Source organism: Notechis scutatus, chromosome 3, assembly GCF_049901735.1.
Source record: "Notechis scutatus isolate UNSWTSFEM ecotype Mainland chromosome 3, rNotScu1.2, whole genome shotgun sequence".
NCBI classification, from domain to species: Eukaryota; Metazoa; Chordata; class Lepidosauria; order Squamata; family Elapidae; genus Notechis; species Notechis scutatus.
Window position 1 is genome coordinate 115,707,528 of NC_142011.1, and position 19,312 is coordinate 115,726,839.

The 19,312-nt window shown below is 39.0% G+C and overlaps 1 pseudogene; it reads right to left on the reverse strand.

Annotated features, from left to right (window-relative positions):
* Positions 1-15,668: 15,668 nt before the first annotated feature.
* LOC113426378 (protocadherin beta-2-like) lies at positions 15,669-17,863 on the reverse strand (annotated as a pseudogene).
* Positions 17,864-19,312: the final 1,449 nt, after the last annotated feature.

Genomic DNA, 19,312 nt, shown 5'->3' on the forward strand with positions numbered 1-19,312 from the left:
CTGAGTTGCAACTGACTCATGGCAAGTGCAATTTTCTTGGCAAAATTTCAGAAGTGGTTTGTCATTGCTTCTTCCTAGGGCCGTGATACTATGATAGACACAAGGTTATACAGTAGGCTGCATGCCTAAGGCAGAGCTTACTGTGTCTGAGTTTCTAGCCTGATACTTTAAAACCACTACACCAAACTGTCACGAAAAAAAGTTTTCATTAATAAAGCAGAGAAAACTGTATTTTTATTTTCTTCTCAGTTAAAGTCTAATATATTAATATGTAGACAATCTTGGCTGGATTCAGAAAGGCTAAGCATGGGTGGATCTGATTAGAACTCCAGTTAGAAATCATTAGAAAATTCTGGGGCTCTCTTTAAAAGACATTTCCAGAAGTGACAATACACTTCTATATTGTTGTCAAGGGAACCACGAATGGACATGTCTCTGTAATCCCTGCATGTCAAGCTCAAGATGAGGGATGAAATACTGGATGAAATCAGACAGAGAGAAATCAAGCTGTAAAAGACACCTACCCAGCAAATAAAAATCCTACAAATGGACCACATTGTCTCTAAATGCATACTGGACAGTACATGCTTTTACTGGTTTGGCATCATGATTCAGAATGTACTGAACACACCTCTACTGGGATGACCTCATAACCTGAGAATCCTTCACAGTAGGAAAACTGGTAAAGAAATTTGAGCTGTACAAGAAATACCTTTGGTATGACATACAAATGTTTGGAATCAGGGTTTCATAGACATGATGGAGACACCAAGTTTCTTAGAATTCATGATTGTTTATTCATTGGTAAAGATGTTTTAAAATTTTGCATTAACTATTCCGGTAGGCTAATTCCCCATTTTAGGTGAGACACGAATAAAGAACCAAAAACATTTGATGGATAATTGAGGTCTGTTTTCCTGGGCAATGGTAATATCATTTTTCTCTCTAATGGTGAAAACTGTTAGAATCATAGGGCTGAAAGGGACCTCGGAGTTCTTCTAGTCCAACCCTCAACTCAGGGCAGGACCCTTATACCTTCCTATCTTGTATACACCCAGATGGTTTTCTTCTGTCATGTAGGCACAGTCTTTAATTATTCTATAATCAAAAGCTGTTGTGCACCTTTTCCTGCCTTTACCAGTGTGGTTTTGTAGTGACTGAGTCTCCTTATATCTCTTCAAAAACTTAGAAATGCCACCTTTGGTTAAGTTTCTACCAATTTTTCTTCTGATTTCTTTATAACTGTAGCCTTCTTCATGTAATAATACTATTTTACATCACCTTCTGGGCAACCAGTCAACTCTTTGCACCATTACTTTAATTTTATTACATTTTACAAGCTTACTAAATGAAAGAACACAAAAAAACCAAACCAACTTGATAGCGATCACATAACACACTGACAAATGTCCTCCTCTCAGCTTCAATACATGACATCAATAACTGAATCCTACTGTGATCTGATTGACTCATTGCCAAAACAAGATGACACCTGATTGGCTCTCTAAACACTCATGCTCATTGGCTACAATCGGATGAAGGAAAGCTACCTGATATCAACCTAAGCAAGTTGTGCTTCTTTTTTCTGGTTATTTGGCTATAACCTTTCATAGAATAGAGATAATTGAAGAAACTTTGTTCCATTACATTCTTGATTAAACTGTCTTTCCATTGATATAAAATTTTATGGTACTACTCCAAAAAAAAAATGGTATTAGCCATCAAACCTCAAAAATACACTTTTTCCAAAAGATTTCCACAAGATTCATCCAAGTCATCTTTCCCAAGTTCTCTCTGAGTTTCTTAAAATTAGCCCTTTTAAAATCTAAGATTCTGGTATTGTGTTCTATTGCTTGTGTTTGCGTTATGTTGACATGGTCACTCTTACCCAAGGTTCCTGCATTTTCAACTCCCTCTATCACTTCTTCTCTGTTTGTGAGAATTAAGCCCAGTATGATTGTCCCTCTAGTTTCCTCCTATACCTTTTGGACAACAAAGTTGTCAGCTAGGTTGGTAAGGAATCTATTCAATTTCTTCTAGTTGATGTCAGGGTAATTGAGGTCCTCCATTACTATTGTAGTGTGTTTCCTACATAAATTTGTTAATTGGTTAACCAAAAGTACATCTACTTTTCCTGCTTGGTTGGGTGGCTTTTAGTACCTACTGCCATGTTGTTCCTTTTTTATTTTATATTGGCCCATATGGATTCTAGGAGGTTTTTATCTTTGGTTTAATACTTTTCTGTAGCAATATAGTGGTCTTTTACGTATAATGCAACTTCACTTCCTCTTTTATGGGGTCTGGTTTTTTTTAAACAGTTTGTATCCTTCTATTAGTATGTTCCAGTCATGGGTTTCATCCCACCAAGTTTCGGTAATTCCAACTATATCATCTCTATTTTCATACATTAATAATTCAAGTTCACCCTGTTTTTGTGAGGTATAACCAATCCTTTGCCAAAAGCCCATTTTTGGGGTAGTGCAGACCATGGTCCAGGAATCCAAAGTTCTTTTGGCAACACCAGCCCTTTAGCCATTTGTTCTCTTACTGGATGGCAATACAGATGAAAGTTAGCTTGGGCAGCTAACTTCTTAATTTTCTTGCCTAGCTGCTTGTAATCACTCAATATTATTTTCAGGTCCATTTTCATATCATTCGTTCCAACATGTAGTAGTAGAAAAGGATTTTATTATTTTGGTTAATTTCTCAGCCACATCTTTGATTTTTGCTCCAAGAAGACAACATACATCTCTGGATTGACTGTCTGGTCTACAGACAGCTGGTTCTGTTCCCTTAAGAATTGAATCTTCTATCACCAAAACTTGCCTTATTTTTCCTAGGAAGGTTTTGGGATATTTTTCTACCTGTTACAGAAGCACTTGATGATGCTACTTTTTAAAGGGACATTTGATGATTATTCTTTTCTAGGTGTCTGCATGTTTTCTTCCAGGGAGAGTCTATGAAATCAATTGCTCAGCACCAGTGGAGATGTTTCAGAGTGGGTTGGGTTGGACAGGGATATTGTATTATATTTGTGTTTTTGTCTATGAGTGACATGTTTCCATCTGTCTTCTTCTAAGGAGTCAACTTTATTAGAAGTTGTTTGATCATTATTATGTTTAATTTGGGCATATTCTTCTTGCAAGGTTTGAGGTTTCTCATTTGTAGGTTGAGTTTCAGAGTGATTAGAGTTTCCTCTAGAGTCTAGACCCTTTATTTTTTCTTCTAGTAACTCAATTAGTTTACATTTGGTACATATATAGTTTGGGTCTTCTATGGGCATGTGTATACATGGAACATGATTTGTAGATCACAATAGCATCAGTTTCTTTTTCCATGAGTACATTAAAAAAATTGTGAAAATATAGGTTTTATCACAGATTTTTTTATATTATTATTTTTCATTGTGCAATTTCCATTATTATATATAAAATTTCCATACCACAAGAGCAGTCTACTGTCAGGTTACAATCTCTTTTAAATACAAATAATACACATTAATTATAACCATTATTCACTCAATCTATTCACCATAATCTTCACTTATCCTCTTTAAACAGTTTCTATTATTTAATTAAAAATGGTTAGGTTTTATCATATAGTTAATTAATATCAGACCTTATTAATATCACATTTATCACAGCCTCCAAATCTAATAGTCATATTTCCTTATACTATTTATTCAACATTCATTATTTAGTTATACATTTACTTTATTTTTATTTACATATCCTCCTTGATTTAATTTTCTATCTTCTGCTTCTATTTCGAATGGCTGCGAGGTGAACTATGGCCTGTTGTTGGAGACGAGGACATCTGGGAGCCCATGGGTGGAGAACAGTCATCAGAGGGTTCTTATGGTGGCCTCTGATGTGGTGGACTTCATTAGTATTACTTCCAACCACTTAGAGTGCGCGTTGACAATTATGAGGAAGGTTTGCCCTTGGCAAAGCCCAGCGAAGTCGATGTGTACCTGGGCCCACGGAACTGTGGGTATCTTCCATTTTCTGGGCCTCACTGCCAGGGGGGCTGGTCTGGTTTCTTGACATGGGGTGCATGTGGCGACCCAGATTTCTATCTCTTTGTCCAGCCCTGGCCACCACACATAGCTCCTGGCCAGGGCTTTCATTCGGACTATCCCCGGGTGTCCATCATGTAGCAGTGTCAGTATTCTATTCCTTAGTGTGGGGGGGTAACTACTCTGTCCCCCTAGAGTATGCAGCCCTTAAGCACTGACAGCTCAGCTTGTCTGTTCTTATATGGTTTGAATTCGTCCCCTTCTATCGCTTCCTGCCATCTCCTCCACACCCAGTTTGACATTTGTGCCATTGTTTTGTCTTAGGCTGTGAGTCTTGTGATCTCTGCAGACGTCATCAGTCCAGGCTGTAGCTCCTCTATCAGTAGTACTGTGGTGGATGGCACCGGGTCTTTGGCTAGGTCTGGAAGAAAGAGGACAGCGGCTCAGGGCGTCAGCGTGGGAGATATCTTTTCCTAGCCAGTGAATTAGGCGGTAGCTGTATGTGGCCAGGAACACAGTCCATCTTAGCATCCTGGGCGATAGGATGTTTGGTGTGGGTCTACCTCTGGCAAGGATGCCCAGCAATGGCTTGTGATCATTGATCAAGTCAAATTGTCTTCCATAAAGATATTCATAGAAGCGCTTAACTCCTGCGACTGCGGCAAGTGCTTCCTTGTCAATTTGGCTATAGTTCCTTTGAGTTTTAGACAGTTTGCACTTCAGCAGTTGCCTCATCAATGGTCAGTTGCTGATAGGCCTGGGCCACATCTAATTTGGTGAATATAGTCCCTCGTTCCAGGGAGTGCAGAGGGTGCTGCACTACTGGCATGGGGTAGGTGCTTTGCTGGAGGGCCTTATTCAATGTTGTCTTGTAGTCAGCACAAATCCTAACTGACCCATCTGATTTAACTGGGATGACGATTGGAGTCTCCCATTTGGCATGGTCAACTGGCTTGAGGACCCCTTGGGCAATTAGCTTATCTAATTGTTCCTCAACTTTGAGCCAGAGAGCAAACGGGACTCGCCATGGCTTGAGTCGGACAGGGGCTAAGTTGGGGTCTAGGTTAAATGATATAGGGATCCCTGTGTACTTGCCCAGTATGTCATCGAAGACATCGCTGAATTCCCACTCCAGCTCTGCAAGTTCTTCTGCCGGGGGGTGGGGGTGGCCTCTGCTGCATGAATGCCGGTGATGTGGATTTGGAGAGGCTGGAACCATTCTCTTCCCAGTAGGCTTGGCAGGTTCTGGTCTACAATTGTGAGTGGTAGGTTTCCTTTGAAGTGGCCATATTCTATGTGAGCTATCTTCCTGCCCAGGATGGGTATGGGGCAGCCCTGGTAGTCTTTTAATATGATCGTCTGTGGTTCCAGTTGGTTGTGCCGCAGTTTGGACTGTAGTCTTTTAAGGGTGTCCCACAAGCTTATTGATATGTAGGACCCCGGAGTCTACTTCCATCCTGCAGGGCTTGTCTTTGATGGACACTGTGGCCATTATTTTGTTGGCCTCGTAGGCATCAGTCTGCCTCACCTGGGTCTGAGCGTAACCAATGAAGGTGAAGTGCACTTCCTCCTCCCTGGCGTCATCTCTCTTTTTGAATTTCCCACCAGGGGGTCTTCCCCCCCCCCCCCGCCTTGGTGGCCATTGTGCCTTGCTGGGGAAGATGCTTGCCTGTTTTGCTTGTTGGTCAGCTGGTTGGCTCGGCATACCTCTGCGATGTGGCCTCTGTGGTCACATCTCCATCAAATAGTCTCTTTGAAATGTATGCCGAGCGGTGGTGGTTTTCTCCACAACCCCTGCACTGTTTAGCCCCTTGCTTTCCTTCCAGCTTACCGGACTTTATTTTGTGGATCTCTCCATTGTCCAGAGGCTGAAGCATTCCTGTTGGCGTGGTGGTCGACCTGGGTGGCATGGACTATCCCGGCCTCTTTTATTCATGCTGCCGAGTTATCCAAGGACTCCGTGGCTTGGGCCTCATCAATGGCTTCCTTGAAGGAGATGTCCGCCTGGGCCAAGAGTCTCTTTTGGAGGGTTAGGTCCCTCATTCCCAGGACGATTCGATCTCAGACCATCCCTTTGGTGTCAGGGAACTTGCAGTTCTTGGATATTTTCCATAGGGTGGCCACGAACATGTTTATTGTCTCCTCCTCCCTCTGGGTCCGTGTGTAAAATTCGTGTTGGCTTCCCAGGTAGGAGGGAGAGGGGCCGAAATGTTCTTTGGGGGCTCGTTGGAGTTCATCCCAGGATATGCTGTGCAGATCGTTCACCATGAGGGCTTCTGCCATCCCGTAGAATTCGGAATCGCAGTAAGTCAGGAACAGGGCTTTTTTCATTGCATCTGGGGCTGCATGGAGTCCATTAACTTCTAGATGCAGGTTGAATCAGACCATGTATGAGGATCACTTTTCCTTTGCCTGTTTGTATGGGATGGACATCGGGGTGGTGTGCCATGTTGGTCGACGGGGTCGCAATCGTTGCGGTGGTTGGTGAAAATGGCATCCGAATCCCATGAGGTCTGCTTTGTTCTCTCCTCAGCTGAGGGTCCCACCTTCATCGCCAGTGTTAAGGGAGTCTGTGGAGTAAAGAGGCAGGATGCAGCAGAAACAGGTAAAACTCTCTTTATTTAAGTTTAAGTAAGAAGCCGCTCAGCTACGGCAGGCGCCAGCTTTTGTAGTTGGCTCTGTCCAAAGCGTCAGCCACTGATGGGACTTTATTTCTCCCACCAGTGGCTGGGCCAATGAGTGGAGTCTGCTAGCCGGCTCCACTCTATGGCCATATTTGGTAATAACAATTCTTGTATAACATTGTTAGTAATCAGCAGAATAAGTATCCTGATGCTGTGCATATCATAGTGGGGGACTTTAATCAAGCTGATTTAAAAGCAATGCTCCCTAAATTCTATCAGCATGTTAAGTGTGCTACTAGAGGAGCAAACATATTAGACAAAGTATATACCAACATCAAACATGGCTGTAAGGTTATCCAATTACCACATTTGGGACAATCAGACCATATGTCACTGCTTTTAGCACCAGCGTACTTCCCTCTCAGGAGATAGGCTCTACCTATAATAAAGACAGTGAAATCTTGGCCAGAAGATGCTTCCCAACAACTTCAGGATTGTCTGAAGAACACAAATTGGGACATCTTTTACCACCCTGACCTAGCGGAGCAGACTGCAACTGTTCTGTACTATATCAAACACTGCACAGATACTATCATTATGGATAAACGTGTTAGGATTTATGCCAATCAGAAACCCTGGATGACCAAGGAAGTGCAGCACCTCTTGCATGACAGGACCAAGACCTTTAGATCCAGTGATGGGGCAAGATACAGTGTTGCCAGAGCTAATCTGAAGAAAGGTATTCGGAAGGCCAAGACTAATTATAAGAGGAAGATTGAGGATAATTTTTATAGCAATAACCTGAGGCAGGTTTGGCGAGGGATTCAACAAATTACAAACCATCAACCGACCAATGTCATCCCTGCTGAGGGGGATGCTTCATCGGCAGAGGAACTGAATCATTTCTTTGCTCGCTTTGAAGTGGAGACATCAGAGACAGATAAAATACAACCACCAGCCAATTGTAGCCCCCCCACCTCATTGTGGAAGAACAGGAGTTGAGGAGCTCCCAATCTGGTAACCCAAATCCCCCCCTTGTTTTTAGCTTCTTGTAACATTTTCAGTTTTATTCTTGCTTTTTACCCTTGCCACATGAACTTTAAGTTCAAACTGTTTAAATCCTCAAAGAACCTTTTTCAATTTTTATTGGAATTGTTTTCAACACAAATAGTAGCTTCGGTAAGATATTCATTTTTATTGTAGCAATTCTTCCTACCATCAATAATTGTAGGTTTTTCCATTTTTCCAGATCTAGCTTTATTTGTTGTACTAGTTTAAAATAATTATCTTCTCTGATAGTAACTCACCTGGCTGTTAACCAAATTCCTAAATATTTTACTTTTTTAGTTATCTGAATGCCCATCTTTTCTGTCAATTCATTTTTCTGTTTATTTGTAAGATTCTTTACTAACATTTTAATTTTTCTTTGTTTATTTTTAATCCTGCTACTTCACCATATTCCTCTATTCTTTTTAATAACTTAGGTCCCGTTTCTAATTATTCTTCTGGTGTAAATACTAGATCATCCACAAATGCCTGCAAGTTATAGTCTTCCTTTTTTAATTTCCATACCTTTTATTTCTGAGTCTTGTCTGATCTTTCTAGTGAAAACTTCCAAAGTCAGTATAAATAATAAGGGGGGCAGAGGTCATCCTTGTCTTGTGCCTTTGCTAATGTTAACATCTCTATCATATCCCTGTTTACTGTCACTTTTGCCATTTGTTTAGAATATATTGCCTTGATCTTATTTATTACATTTTCATCAAAGTTCATACATTTTTATTGAAATATCATGAATTACCAATTCAAATTATCAAAGGCTTTTTGCGCATCTAGGAAGATCAGCACCAACTGTTTTTCAGAGTGTTCTTCATAATATTCCAATGTATTCAAGATAATTCTCATATTATTTTTAATTTATCTTTTAGGTAAAAAGCTGTTCTGATCTGGATGTATAAATTCATTCAGAAGTCTTTTCAATCTCTCTGCTATTATTGAGGCATATGTTTTGTAGTCTACATTTAATAATGATATAGGTCTATTTGTTTTTTAACAGATTTTTAAAAGGGGGAAATGCCCAATTTAGAAATTTGATATTCTAACAGATCATTTAAAAATTTCAAAAATTAGGGGAAAATGTGTAATTTTACATTTTAAAATTCTAGCAGTTCATTTGAATATCAAATTTTAAAATTTTCAGTGTTGAGTGGGGCTTAAATGCAAGGTTCATTTTTACCTGTAATGGAATGTTCTATAATTATCCCTTTCTTCCCTGCCTTCCTGTGATCCTTTCCCTCTCTGCCTTCTTGTGAGCTTTATTTATCCCTTTCTTCTCTACTTTTATATGTTCTGTACTTGCTATTGTCTGCTCAGCTTTGATTTTTTTCTCTCTCTTGTGTTCTGTAGTTGTTGACATTTTATCCTCTCTTCCTACTTGCTTTTCACCTGCCACTACTGGATATTCAGCTCTCCCTGCTTTGCTCAGTTCACGTCACTGCCACAACCCATGTCTGCCTGCCATGCTGTTCAGTCATGAGTTCGCTGGTCCACTATGCTCTAATGCTCCACTGCCAATAACAGCCTCCAATTCCACCATTGCTTTCCATGCTGCTTTCTGCACTGCTCTCAGGCTCTAGTTCACTGTACTGCCCTCTGCTGGCTCTCTTCCCTGCTGCGCTGCTGCTGCTCTTTACTCTGCAGCCATGTGGTTCCCATTTGCTGGTCTGTCATGCCACTATGCTGCTTCCACCAGCAAAAATGACAGCCTAGATGTGAAGTGAGAATCAGCCCCACAGCTGATTCTCCTCTCTGTTCTGCAGCTTGCCCCACTCACTTACTAGCTTGCCTCTTTGTTCCCCATTGGTTTGTTTTGTTGCCAACAATCAGCTCACCTCTCTGCTCACCTCACTTCAATGGGCCTCTGGTCTCTTGGGTAGGCCTCTTGGGTGCAGTTGGGCTTCTCTCAGCAGGCAAAGTTCACTGTGGGCTGCTGCCCTTGGTAGCATTTTCCTCCTAATTTCTCCACTCTTTCCTCTCATTTTCCTTTCTCCAGTCTTTTCTTCTTTTTCTATGACTTATTTTTCCCTCTCCACCTCTCCTCCTACCATTTTATCTAAGTTTAATAACAACTTGAATAATGAATAAACACTGATCGAGTTCTGGAGCTATGTTGCAAAACTGTACCCGGAGGTAGCAGAAAAAGCTATCCTGGTGTTACTGCCATTTGGTTCCACATACTTGTGCAAGAAGGCATTTTCTTCATTGACTTGTGTAAAAACTAAGGAATTGTCTTCAGCTGCAATCTGACTTAATTCTATCAGTAAGCACTGTCCAGCCATGATACTCCTGGTATTGTTGCCAGCTTGACTTAAAATGCAGATGCTCCATTCCCTTCATGGCATTATTTTTACTTTATTTTAACTGAAATTTATTTTTAAACAGAATAAAAGGATCCAGACTTCCCTGTATAATAATAAGCCATTATTATTCTATTGCAGCTGATCTCTATCTTCAAATCACTTCCAAGCCTCTATGTAATTTTGATGTTCAATTTTATTCCACACCACCAAGAGTGCCTGTCTTATGTAGTGTCTCTGGAAGTATTTATGTACTGTGCCTTTTTCATACCAAAGAAAAGCATGCCATCCTGCTTGGATATCATGGTATTCGAGTGTTAGTGGCCTCTTATTCCTTAATGTAATCCATTCTTTTATCCAGGTGAGTGCTGCAGCTTGATAGTATAACTCTCAGTCAGGCAGAGCACACACTCCTTTTTCTTTGGCATCCTGCATTTGATTCTCGGTCTCTTTCCTTGCCATATGAATTTCAACATTGTTTGGTTTAAATTTTTAAAGAAGTCTTTCTCTAATTTTATAGGGATGTTTTGAAATAAAAAGAGTATCTTTGGTAAAATATTCATTTTGATTGTGGCTATTGTGCCCATTAAGGAGAGTTGCAGGTTCTTCCATCTCTCTAGATCCGCCTTTATTTGATTTGTTAATTTAGTATAGGTATCTTCTCTAAGCGATATGCACCTTGCCGTTAGGAATATTCCTAGATACTTCACTTTTTTCATTATTTGAATACTTGTTCCTTTTATCAATTCATCCTTCTGTTTATTTTTCATGTTCTTAACTATCATTTTAGTTTTCTCCTTGTTTATTTTTAATCCTGCTACTTCTCCGTATTCTACCAATTCCTCCATAAGCTTCACACCAGACTGTAAGAGCTCCTCTTAAAAACGAAGTTGTCCACGAAGGCTTGTAATTTATATTTTTCTCTTCTAATTTCCAATCCTTTAATTTGTTCATCTTTCCGAATATTCCTCATCAATGCTTCCAGCATTAGAATGAACAGCAGCAGTCATAGTGGGCAACCTTGTCTTGTACTTTTCTGTGTTGCAAAACTTCATGTCACCTCACCATTCATTATTACTTGACCTCTTGTTCTGAATATATTGCCTTGAACATGTTTATAAATTTGTCACCGTCCATATACCTCAGTCCATATACCTCAGTTGTTGTAACATAAATTTCCAATTTACATTATTAAATGCCTTTTGGGCGTCTAAGAAAAGCAGTGCTACTTGTTTCTCACTATGTGTTTCATAGTATTCTAATATGTCTAGTACTGTTCTCATATTATTCTTTATCTGCCTTTTAGATAAGAAGCCATTTTGGTCAACATGTATAAATGTATTAAGAAATCTTTTCAAATGTTTGGCTATTATAAATGCAAATATTTTGTATTCAGTAGTGAAATAGATCTATAATTTTGAATTAGCATTGAGTCTGCATCCTCCTTCGGAATCAACACTATGTTGACCTCCACCCACGATGGAGATATTTTCGCTTCTGTGAGGATGGCATTGTAAACCTCTAGTAGAGTTTGGCCTAGACTATCCTGCAGTTCTTTATATAGTTCTGTTGGGAGTCCATTGGGGTGCAATACTTTGTTGTTCTTTTGTTTTTTGATAGCCTCTATTAGTTCTGGCATTCTTATTTCTTCATTGAGCATATCTCTTATTTCTTCTTGTACCTTTGACAGTTCAGCCTTTTCTAAATATTGTCGGGTTTTTTTCTTCTGTGTAGCCTTCATTTTATTTGTATAATTTCTTATAGAAGACCTGGATTATATTCTTTTTGTCTTCATTTTGGAAATAAAAATTTTCCTCTTCATCTTGCAGTTTATTAATCCATTTCTTTTCTTTCTGTTTCTTCAATTTGTATGCTAGCCACCTCCCTGGTTTGTTTGCATTCTCAATTTTTTAAAATTTGCTTTCTTTATATATTGTGACAATACTTCTTTTTTGAGGATGTTCAGCTTATGTTTAATTAAGTCCATTTGCCCTTTTAGACTTCTTTTTTGTGGCTTCTTTTGTAGCTCTGCCTCTAAAGTCCTATATTCTTCTTCCAGATCTTTGAGTTTTTGCTTCTTACTTTTGTTTTTCCTAACCATAATTGATATAGTGACACCCGTCATAAATGCTTTCACTGTATCCCACAGATTTTGTATGGATGTGTCTTCTTTTTTGTTTTCTTTGAAGAAGAAACTCTTTGTTGTTGTTTTCTTTGAAGAAGAACTCTTTGTTGATCCTCTGGATAAAATTGTTTGGTTAAGTGTCCATCTTGAGCTTTTCCTTTGCCCTCTCCAGGTGATTATGGTCTCCCCAGAGATTTGTGTCTATTTCTACTTCCTTTATTTCTTAAATTAGGTCCATCGACATCCAAACCATATCTATTCTGGACCAGGATTCATGTCTGCTCGAGTAATATGTATATTGTTTCCTCTCCTGGTTCCTCTCTTTCCATATGTCCTGAATGTTTAACTCTTCTGCCATTTGAAAAAACATTCTGGGTAATATCCTTCTAATTCCTTTTCTTGTTTTATCACTTTTGTAGTCTAGTTTCTTGTCTGTTATGGCATTGAAATCTCCTAAAATGCATACGTTGTCACTCTCTGTCTCTCAGATGATGCTATGTAACTTTTTATTGAATTTTTCATGTCCCCTGTTTGGCACATAAATTTCGACTAGTAACACCCATTTTTGATTTATTATTATTTCCACCATCAGTGTCCTTCCCTCTTTATCCTGATAAATTTGCTTGGCCTGGATTGTTTCCTTAACATATAGTACCACCCCTCTCTTCTTTGATGTGCTAATGCCACAAATAGTTTCCCCAGTCTGGGGAATTCCAATAACTGTTTATGTTGCTTTTTAATGTGGACTTCTTGTGGAGCTATTATGTCTAGATTCAGTTGCTGTAATTTGGTAAGAGTTTCCTTTCTTTTCCAGGTAGGGTTCAAACCATTAATGTTCAATGATAAAATCTTCAATTCTTCTTGCATGTCTCTACCTGTATGTCTTGTGCTTCTTGCAGCTCTGATCTCTCTCAGTTCCTTAGGCCTTTCTTCGTTATTCTCTGGTCTAACTTCTTTCTCTTTTCCTCTCTCTTTTAATTGTAGTTCCTTTTCTCCTCTTGCCTGTATTCTTTGTATTCTTTCTGTGTTCAGGTTCTGTATTCTTTGATCCCTTGCATCTATTACTTTTCTCTCTTCCACTTCCTCCTCATTGCCAAAAAGATGGTTGTAGAATTCCTCTGCTTGGTCTGCCATATCTATTCTATATCTCTTTTCTCTCCTCATTACCAATATGACTTCCGGTATCAGCCATCTGAAGCTAATAGTCAGCAAATTGTTTAAGAATTGGTATGGTTTCCTTAGTTCTCTAATTCTTCTTGGGACCTGCTTTAGAACTACCAGTTGCCTTTCTTTGTATACTATTGCTCGTGTCTTGTTCTATTTAACACTTTGTCTTGGATAGATTTTTTGACAAACCTCATGTGCACTTCCCTTGGAAGGTTGTGTTTTCTCACATAGTTCATTTGAATTCTATAGAGTTCATCTATCTCATTCAGCATCTCTTCTTTCTCTGTTCTGAGCACATTTGCTATCAGTTCTGCCATAGTATCTGGTAGATCTTCTCCTTTTTCTTCTTTCATATTTTGGAATCGTAGAAAATGTGCTGCTTTGTCTGATTCTAGAAGCATTACTGTCGATTCTAACTCCATATTTGCCTTGGACCAGTTTATCACTTAATTCATCCATTCTTTTTTTCTTCTTTCTCCATTCTATCTTCTATCTCCTGTAATTTCTGTTTGTTTTTGATTATCTTGTTTTTGAAAGTTTTCAAATTTCTCATCCATCTTCTGTATTTTTTCTTTTAGTTCTCCAGTGTCATTCCTCACCTCTCCTATCTCTTTTTTCATTTCATCATGGTTTCTGATCATCACTTCCTGCATTGATTGCAGCATAGCCTGTAGGTCTTTAAATGAATTTGACCTTTCTCCCTGCAACATGACTTGATTGACCTCTGGTTCGAGGGGCTAGAGTCCACTGAGGATGCCTGGGAGGCTTGATTCTTCCCTGTCCCAATCTTTGTGAAGTTTGTGATGCTTGTCATGTTTAACAATTTTACCACTAGTTTATTTTCCAGCACTTCCACATCTTTTTCTCATCTGTAAACCCCTCCAGTACTTAGTCATGGTTAGACAGTCAGTATTAGCCAAAATATATCAGCCAGCCTTTTCCCAAGCCCTTCTAATATCTCTATTATCCTATTTTTAAACTTAATAAAGGTTATAGTTGTACTTATGTAATAGCAATTAAATAATAATGTAAATAATAGTGTGTAATAGTAATATTGGTAATATACGTAGGAATAATATCAATACAGATTTATAATAGCAATCCTATATAATAACAATCCTGTATAATAACAATAACAATCTAGATAATAGCCAAAATAACAGTAATAATGATCACTATAATAACAATAATAATGATAATACCATAGCAATAATATCAATACTAATGACACTGGCAATGATAGTAATACTGGTGATAGTATCAATGATAAAACCAGAGAAATTCAGTCTTATAAATACCTGTTGTGATTGGGTCCAAAAAGGCACACCTTTGCCCTTGGGCTCCCTTTTTACTGTTGAAGAGTAATTTCTTTACTGGTTTATCAAATGTCTATATATCCCATAGTCATTGAGTATATTTCCCAAGGTCCAATTAGCTGCAACAGTCTAGCTATAGTTGCATTCTTTATATTTTTAAACCCCTATTTGTCCACCAGGCTAAAAAGTTGTAGGGTACAGTTTTGCTAAAAGTATAGATGAAGAAGAGGAAATCAATAGGGCTAAAGTCACAAAAAAGTACAGTCTCTCTCAATCATATGCTTACAGATATATATATATACCCACTTTGACCAGCATGTGTCTCCTTTTAGTCTCCTGTCAAAATGCACTGTCAATATCAATGTCCGGGAGAGCCATTTTAATTTACATGTTCCACACTCACTTTCAGTCCCTTAGGGTTGTTTTCCACCTGGTTTCACCTAGATCAGATTCCTTTATAGGCTTTAGTAGAAGAAAAAATTCAGTCAAAGCTAACCATGGAATTAGGTTTTAATTACAGTGCCGCTATTGTTTTTTCTTATCTCTTCTTTGTTAATGCCCCCTGGCATTGCTCCGCACTTTCTCTCATCACTTTACTTTTCAAGGAGAGAAGGGAAAAATATCCACTCACTTTTCTTGCTTGAGCTCCTTGATCTCCTAAGCCAAATTGGGAATAACACTCACTCCATGAAGATCAGAACTTGCTAAAGCCAGAATTGGCACAACCATCTTCCCCGCTGTTCCACCACTTGTTTCAGCAAGCTATCAGCTCTTCAGTTCAGCCATGACAGGGTGCAAATATGTATTTTGGAAGGGTTGCATGTGGCACTCCTGAGCTCCATTTTCACTGGCAGAGGCACTGCAGGCCGGTCCTTCACTGTTTCCTGGGTGGCCCCACAGACTGGATCTACGCATCCCGGGGACCAGATCCAGCCTGCGGGCCTTCAGTTTGACACCCCTGAACTAAACTTTAAATACGTACTATATTCACCCAAATGACTATTCTCAAAAGGGGCTTAGTACAACCAGAATTCTTGTGGTACCCAGGAATATTTACATCTCTCACCAAAAAGACTGAAAGAGAGGTCTGAGAAATCGGAAATACTTGTTCAAGTTTTTATCTTCTTCTGGTTCTTGCACACTGACATCCACCTTCCTCACGAAGGGATCCGAAAAGCCAACCACAAGAACATTAAGCAATGCAGTGCTGGACTGTGGAGGAAGACTGTTGTCTCTGACCTGCCTCTGCTTGTTAGTGTCTTGCTCATTCAGGGCTCTCCTGGTTTTCACTTCCCCATTCTGTGCTGGGTCCATGGCCTTCAGCAATTCATAGGAAAGCCAGAGTTTTGGCCAGTATCACCCACCTTGGTGACCAGAAAGCCAGCCTCAGTTAATTTGGGAAACAGATTGTTACATGGGGATGTGTTGTTCTGGAAGGGATACAGGAAGAAGGGAGCATTGTCATTCTCATCTATAATGTGGATTCGGACAATCACTTCTGAGCTCAAGGAAGGAGAACCTCCATCAGATGCCCTCACAGTAACTCTGAAGCCTCTTATCTGCTCATAGTCCAGGGATCGGAGGGCATACATGTTTCCAGTTTCAGAGTTGATTGAAATGTAAGAGGTCACCAGGCCCTCACTCTTCCCGGGCAGAACTAAGTAACTCACTTTAGCATTCAGCTTTGTGTCCAGATCCAGAGCGTGGACTGAGCCGATGAGCAAGCCTGGAATATTATTCTCCCGGATCTGCATGTCATATGAAGACTTTTCAAAAAAGGGAGAGTTGTCATTGACGTCGGAGATCTGAACATTAATCAATCTTGTTGAAGTGAGCCTAGGAGATCCCCAGTCAATGGCTGTGATGGTGATGTTGTACTCAGAGACTGTCTCTCTGTCTAGGGGACTTTGGAGCACAAGCTGATAAAAGTTGTTTGTGGTGGCTTTGAGCACAAAAGGAATGTTCATCTCCACAGAGCAGATCATTTTGCTATTATCGCCAGAGTCTTGGTCTGTCACACTGAAAAGGGCCACCACCTTCTCCAAAGGCGAATCCTCCTTTAAGATGCGGGTCAGAGATATGATGGACACCTCTGGGGCATTGTCATTGACATCTTCAACCTTTATTAGTATTTTGCAGTGCCCTGAAAGTCCTCCTCCATCTGTTGCTCTGACGCTCATGCTATAACTCCTTTCTTTTTCATAATCAATCTGTCCCCTAAAAGTGATTTCTCCAGACCTTTCATTTAAAACGAACAAACTGTTTATTCTTTCAGGCGTTCTATGGAATGAGTAGATGACTTGTGCATTTAAACCCAAATCAAGATCTGTAGCTTCCACTTTAGCCACTGCTTTGCCCGTAGGAAGGTTTTCCTTTATTTTTACCTTATATTCAGATTGGGAAAATTGAGGAGGGTTATCATTTATGTCCAGAATATCAATGTTAATTTGAACAGTGCCTGTTTTCTGTCATTAGGGTGATATTGAGACGTGACACCTTTTCTCTATCTAGTGATCTGTTTAGAACAAGATCCACGCTGTAAATTCCATCTTTGTTCCTTTGCATGTGAAGCCAAAATATTCATTGGTGCTGAGTGTATAGTTTTGGATGCTGTTTTCTCCTAGGTCCTCATCATCTGCAGATTCCAAGGGAAGAACCATATTTGTAGGAACATTCTCAGGAATTTCTATCTCAAATTCATTTTTAGAGAATTTGGGAGCATTGTCATTTATGTCTTCTATTACTATTTCAATATTGTATGATTCCAAAGGGTTGTCAAGCACAATTTGAGATGTAAGTATGCAAACATCTGTCTGGCTACACAGAACGTCCTGGTCTACTTTATCATTTATCAATATATCCCCAGTATGAATATTAAAGGAGAAATACTGTTTAGTGCTTTCAGAAATGAGATGGGCTCTGCGATCAATGAATTCCTGTACTTCCAGTTTCAAATCCTTCAGCACATTAGCCACTTTTGGTTTCTTCAGGTGTAGAATAGTAGATTGAAATACATAATGCTCCAGGAAGACAAAGCAACCAAAAAAGATACATACCTTGTTTACTCCTAATGCATTGTTCCATGATTCAGGGCTCTCCTTAATTCTTGAACAGAATATAAATCTCCTTACTTTCATCCAGTTATTGTCTCTCACAAAGAGCTCATTTCCTGCTGCTTTACCTCACAGCTTTCATCTTTACATTGGTTAAAATCTTCTTGTTTTCTTGCAGAACCCTAGTCATAGCTTTTTGTTCATTTCAGCTCACACAAAATTTCGGAGTCTCCAGTCATATGTTTGCCTATTCTGACACCATGTGGCTGTCTGAAGAATCCTCCTGTAGGACTGATTATTATTTCATGAGTCTGTTCTAAATCATAGTTTTGAAGGCTCTCTACCTATTCAAAATATGAAGATTCCACAGGAAATAATGGCTCTTAAGGTTGGTGAGATTCTAGTTACCTTATCCCCAAACAATAATATTATTGTTCAACAGCACATTGAGAGAGAGGGATACAACTCTAGAATTGCAATATAATTTTCCCCGAGGGTACCCAGAAATAAATTGTTTAGATTATATTGGAACAGAACAATAAGAGGAAAGGATCTACGTTAATCATCTCCATTTAGATTTAACTAATTTCAGTCATAGAATAATATGAATAAAGTCCACAGGATATGTAACTGTAGGCAATCCTTATTTTGAAATTATTAGAGTTTTAATTTTAAAAAATATGAATGTGATCAAAATAGTATTAGTTCTAGCCTAACATAGGAAGAGAAGATAGGAGGGGTTCTTTCTGAAGTAAGAGCTACTGTATTCAAAGCCCCTATGCTCCCTGTCTGTTGTTACTTTTCTTTCAATACTTTGAAAACTCAAAGAATCACATGAAATATTATTGTGACTTCCTCAAAACGAACAGGATTGAAGATTACAAAAGCAAAATACAGAGAAACAGTGAGAAAGAAAAACAAAAGAAAAAGAAAGAAAAGAAATGTATACCAGACAAAGCAATCTTCTCACAGATAAATCTTTTCTAGAATTAATCACAAGAAAACAGTTCTACAGTTGACAACATATTCAAATAATAAAATATTATAAATTAAAATGTAAAACTGTTTGAAATGTTTTCATACTATTCCAACTTTGGACATCAGTTTATCTTCCTTAATATGAGTTTTGGTTTTATGGGAATCTATTGAATTTCTTGTATGCATTTGGCTGCAAAGAGAATCCATTAAAGAAAGAAGAAGGGGAAAAAACCCAGGAAACAGAGGCCTGAAGAATTGGAACTTACTAGTCAAAAATCAACCAGTGAAACCTACCTCGTAATTGTATCAGAACAAGGATCACCACCATTTTCTTGCAAATTGTGTTCCAAAATTACATTAGATACAGAACTAATGCTGTCCATGAATTTCTGCCATTTCTGATATTAAATTACAATAAACACTGTGACAGAAAGCCAAAAAATGGATTAGATGGCAGATATCAGATACAGTGTTAGAGTATGATCTCCTCCTTCGGGACTTTACCCTTAGGATTATCCATAATCTTCATATGAGGATCAGAGAAGCCATCCACTAGAATTCTTAAGATTACAGAGGCAGACTGGGGAGGATACCCATTATCCCTAACTACCACAATAAGAGTGTGTCTGAAACTGTCTTGGAAGTTCACCGGCCTCATGGTTTTCCCTTCCCCAT